We start from the raw sequence: 5,955 nt of genomic DNA on the forward strand, positions 1-5,955 counted from the left end.
GATCTAACCATTCTTTCCAATATCACCTAACAAAATAAAGAAAGATAATTTTTAGTTAAAGAAAATATTTATATTAGGAGTACTACTTTTTCTTCTTAGCTAGAAATTTATCCCTTATTTGTTTTTCCCTTATAGCCAAATTTTCCAAGGATATTTAAAGCCTTCTTCATGTATTTCTTTGACTAGTATTGTTGAATGAAAATCAATCTTTTAGACACCTCTTTGTCGGGAGTACTGAACCCCATGTAAATCTTGGGCATAAATTAGATTGCATGGTTTAGAAACATTCAAGGTTTTATTTGTTATCTAACTTGTGCGTAACTTAATTGCATGGTGATAACTCTCCAAAAGAGAGTTATTCCAGTGCTTATCTGGGTCATTTGTGCATAATTGTGAGGATCTTGGTCTAAATCGCATGTAGATGTGAGGAATTGAGTGGAAAAGTAAATTAACATGTCTTTAACTCCTTGAGTTGTTAAAATTCATAAATTCTAGCTTATTTCCTTTGTTCTAGCTCAATTGTGTAAGATGCGAAGAAGAGAAATGATGTGGCTGAGATGCAGCTAAATCAGAGGAGAAATGTCGGAGCGTTTTTATAAGGGAGCAAGCTGAGGCTGGAGCAACTGTATGCGGCAGCATATGATCACAACGCAGTAACTAACCCACAAGTGAATTTTTACCATGCCTGTACAAGGACCATCTGGGTGCCTTAAAATTAAGACCCGATATAAAATGGAAATGGTCCTCCAACTGACGGACACACAGATCCCAAGAGAGGAATTATTCCTTGCGTGATGCTAAATACAAGAGGAGAATCACCCATTTTTGGGAGAGCTGATGACAAGGGCTGGGGCTGCTGGTTTCGAACTTACTGGCAATCTTTAGGAGCTTGTTTCAGTTTATTCTTCAAATGGGTTACCTCTTTTATTTACCCATTGTATTTGTCCCCTGCCCCATGAACTAAACCCCATTTTTAAGGGAGATTCAATGCTGTAGTTCATTAAATAGCAACACTCTAGTCGATTTTGTGTGCTGATAAATAGAACTAAGATAATATTTTCATCTTACTGATTTTTGTAGGCCACTTCTATCCGTTGGTTAGCTCTTGTATGATTCGAAGGATATGCAGGTAGCGTGAATAGCTCTATTTGTGGATTAGCTACATTTCTTCAGTAGATTTTGTGGATGCTTAGCAATAAGGTTCCCTAACCATGCTTATAAACTGCTTTTATTGCTTGGGTATATAACAACAGAAATTGTAGATATTCATGTTTGAGTATCTCGAAAGAGAACTGTGTCGGTTTGAACATCAGTCCTAGAGTGTAGGCTATGAGTGAATGAAAGTTAAGAGACCTCCCTCGTCTTAACCTCATTTTTGTTCCCCTTATTTCACCATCTGTGCTAAAGTTTTTCTGGCCCAAACATCTATTAGGCTGTGTATTCTTCTATTGGAGTCATTTGTTTGCACTTCTATGTTTAATCGTGTGTAGCTAGCAACGTACTACTGGATAGTATTATTATTTATTTATTTATTTATTTTTGTATATTTGGTATTCTTGAGCATAACTTAAAATTTAACACTTAGTCCCTGTGGATTTCGACCTTGTTATACTACAACTGAGGAGTATAGTGTACATTTGCACTCGTATGCAGATCGGTTATGGACACACAACATTTAAGGTTTTATCAATCATCAAACATGAGGAGCGTTTCGACCTTGTAGAGTAGGACACGAGCTGCTTCTATGTTTTCGACCTAAAGGTAATCTGTATCTAACTTATCATTTGAGTTGAACTAATTGACGATTTCAATTTTACTGCTTGTAATAGAGATTTTCTTGTCCAAGGAGTTCCTTATCCGTTCAATAAGGTTTTATGTATCAAGGAGTACATGCTAAATTATAATTTTTTGGACGACCCTACGTTAAATCGTAATTTTTTGACAACCATGGGTAAATTATAAACTGTAATTTTATAAATGACCAAGGTTAAACGTTAAATCTTAATTTTTAGACACAGGGATTAGCACTAAACTGTAATTTTTAGACAGTCAGGGGTTAACACTAACTATAATTTGTATATGGCATGTGTAGATGCTAAACCGTCATTTTTTGGACAGTTAGGGGTTAACACTAAACCATGTAATTTGTAGACGACCATGCATAAATACTAAATTGTAATTTGTGAACCGTCAAAGGTAAATGATAAACTATAATTTGGCTACGGTGAGGAGTAAACACTAATTAGTGATTTGTGAACAGCATAGGATAAATAATGCTAAATCGTGATTTGTAGACACCTATAGATAAATGATAAACCATAATTTTGTGGTGTAAGATTTTTTTTAAAGAAACTTTAAATTTGCTTTCCTTTTTATAGTCATTTTAAGCTAATGGTGAATAAACAAGACATTGTTAAATAAAACTTTCTAATAAGAATACTACAACTAGCCACCATTTAGTTGGGAGAGGTCTAACACATTAGATTGTGTCTGAAATTATTTTTCTGTTTTTCTATTTGATTTTTCAAGATAGTAGTTCTTGTTTCGTTCCATAATTGCAAGAATAGAATCAAACCATCGATTTTTGAGATAATTATAAGAGCCTTATCCACTGAACCATGCTCAAATGGACTATTTGAAGTATTTATGGTATATTGAAAAAAAAATTCTTATATTGGTAATATTTCAAAGTTTTGGTCATTTAATTAAATATAATAAGGTATGTCAGTTTAAAAAAAAGATAGAGAAAGAGAAAGAGAATGACAAAAAAAAAAAAAAACAATACACTACTAAACTACATGGAGATTCAAATAATATAAATTGATTCATGTTTAAGATTTCACATTTTTGTCTTCAAACGGGCGGTGTAGGATGGAGCCCACTAGAATTTTACAAATTTACAATCTTAAATATATATTTAATAAACAATTAAAAATAGAAAAATCCTTAATTTAGGGATTTTCCATTTCAAATCTCTCTCTCTCAAAAATCAGATATCCGTCCCTTTTTCTCTCATTCATTCCACGAAACCATAATTCTCTCTTTCCCACCAAAATTAGCCGCCCTCTTTCTCCCTCCTCCAGCGAGAGCAAGCGCTGGCGCAACACCCACGAATTGGAACAGCCATGCATCTAACCAGATCTTCGGCTACCTTTGAGGCGACATAACACCCACGAACCCGAACAACCGAGAAAAGACACGAACCCGACTAGGTCTACGACGACCTCCATAGCCAAATCTACGGTGCAACACCCCACAGAAGATCTGTGGCGAAACACCCACGAAAAAACGACGATCCACCACGAACTTGCAATGCACAAACTAGATCCGAGATCTGATCGCGAAGGGATGTTGCAGTCTTCAAGGGTCAATGGATCAGGGCGCTGTTGCTGTTTGTGGAGGGTCACTAGAGGACATGTACGTGGGTCTTCTAGACATGCCGCAGAAGGGAATGTCGTCCTTGTTCGTGCGTTCGCTGTCGGAATAATGTAATCGCTGAAGGGTCGTTGTCGGCGAGAGAGGCTGTGTGGCAACTGGAATTGGTGGTGATGGCTTGGTTGAAGAGGATTGACAAGGTGTTTAGGTTTTTTTTTCAAAGGAGAAAATAAAGATGTCACAAAAAAATAAAATTACCAATATATATTATATAACCTATTCGGATATATTATTACATACGGTAAATTAGATAAAAACTATATGATATAATTTTATAGTTTAGTATATAATGAGGAGTATATGTTTATCACACCGTATTAGAATATTAAAATAAATAATCTATTATGTAAGAATCGTTGGAATATATTATATAATCTAATAGTTTAGTATAAATTAACAAAAAGTATATATTATATAAACCTTTAGGAGGAGTATATGTTTATCATACTATTGAAAAAAAAGACGTTGGAAAACAAAACGTAAGAAAAAGAACGTAGGAAAAAAATATACGCTAGAGAATTAAAACAAGAACCACCGGAAAATTAAACAATAATAAATTTACAAATATAAAAAAAATATATGATTATGAAGAATAAAAAAGAAATGGAATGGCGGGTGACAGATTCGAAAAATTATAAATGTTGGAATAAAGGGCCCGAACAACCAAGAAAAGACACAAACCCGACTAGGTCTACGACGACCTCCATAGCCAAATCTACGGTGCAACACCCCACAGAAGATCTGTGGCGAAACACCCACGAAAAAGCGACGATCCACCACGAACGTGCAATGCACAAACTAGATCCGAGATCTGATCGCGAAGGGATGTTGCAGTCTTCAAGGGTCAATGGATCAGGGCGCTGTTGCTGTTTGTGGAGGGTCACTAGAGGACATGTACGTGGGTCTTCTAGACATGCCGCAGAAGGGAATGTCGTCCTTGTTCGTGCGTTCGCTATCGGAATAATGTAATCGCTGAAGGGTCGTTGTCGGCGAGAGAGGCTGTGTGGCAACTGGAATTGGTGGTGATGGCTTGGTTGAAGAGATTGACAAGGTGTTTAGGTTTTTTTTTTCAAAGGAGAAAATAAAGATGTCACAAAAAAATAAAATTACCAATATATATTATATAACCTATTCGGATATATTATTACATACGGTAAATTAGATAAAAACTATATGATATAATTTTATAGTTTAGTATATAATGAGGAGTATATGTTTATCACACCGTATTAGAATATTAAAATAAATAATCTATTATGTAAGTATCGTTGGAATATATTATATAATCTAATAGTTTAGTATAAATTAACAAAAAGTATATATTATATAAACCTTTAGGAGGAGTATATGTTTATCATACTATTGAAAAAAAAGACGTTGGAAAACAAAACGTAAGAAAAAGAACGTAGGAAAAAATATACGCTAGAGAATTAAAACAAGAACCACCGGAAAATTAAACAATAATAAATTTACAAATATAAAAAAATATATGATTATGAAGAATAAAAAAAGAAATGGAATGGCGGGTGACAGATTCGAAAAATTATAAATGTTGGAATAAAGGGCCCAACCGGGTTCGAACCGGTGACCTCTTGATCTGCAGTCAAATGCTCTACCACTGAGCTATGAACCCCTTGGTGGACAATTTTTATAAAGTACTAAATAATTTGACATATTTATAAAAAGTAATAGTAGACTAATAAAAAATATTTTATATATTTGTAGATAAGCAAATAAATATTAGTACGAAAAATAAAGATTGGCTGACTTGGCATATGGATTAGTAATAATAAGTAAATTTGTTCTTACGTAATTTAGTGAGGTCGATCGAACCGGGCGATCCAAATTTGAGTCGCTGGATTGTGAATAGTGGAAAGACGAAATCTCGGCTCGTACAACTAGATCAAAGATGATAGGAAAAAAAGGGTGAGCTAATACGACGATGTGCCAACATGCACTCTAATGCTTAAGTTAGTATCATAACTAATAAAAATAAAGAGAAAGACTTATATTTGGTGAGAGTAGTACTAAGAGGAAGGTGAAAATTATCTCTCCCATTTGCAACCCCTATATTTATATGGGTCCCTTGATCACCTCTCCAAGTAAACTTGGAGAGGAAGTTCGTGTGCATGGTCACCAATAAGCTGACAAAGGGCTACGGTGGTGCGACATGGTGCTGCCAAGGTGCGGGCGCCCCAACCGTGAAGGTGGTTATACGACCCTTTGAGAGGAAGCATGGCCATGATGGCCATAAAAGAGAAGAGGAAATATATAAATAATTCTCCAACTTATGTTCATTCAATTAGAATGATAAACTATTTATACACAATCTTGACTATAGCAACCATCTAATTAATAAACCAGCCTCAACTAATCAGCAACTAACTCACAGAATTATAGCTTCACTAATATGCCCCCCTTAAACTTATGACAGGAAAGAAGACGTAAGTTTGAAACACAAATTTTAAAACTGAGAGCTAGAGAGGAGTTTAATGAATAAATCAGCAGGTTGTTTTGCAA

At 34.9% G+C, this 5,955-nt stretch overlaps 1 non-coding gene across 1 annotated transcript; it reads right to left on the minus strand.

Moving 5' to 3' along the window:
- Positions 1–4,996: 4,996 nt before the first annotated feature.
- Positions 4,997–5,068, minus strand: TRNAC-GCA (transfer RNA cysteine (anticodon GCA)). Its single transcript has one exon. It is a non-coding gene; the product is annotated as a tRNA-Cys (tRNA).
- Positions 5,069–5,955: the final 887 nt, after the last annotated feature.

This window comes from Momordica charantia, unplaced genomic scaffold (genome assembly GCF_013281855.1).
Source record: "Momordica charantia cultivar OHB3-1 unplaced genomic scaffold, Mcharantia_2.0 BLBB01000025.1, whole genome shotgun sequence".
Classification (NCBI taxonomy): domain Eukaryota; kingdom Viridiplantae; phylum Streptophyta; class Magnoliopsida; order Cucurbitales; family Cucurbitaceae; genus Momordica; species Momordica charantia.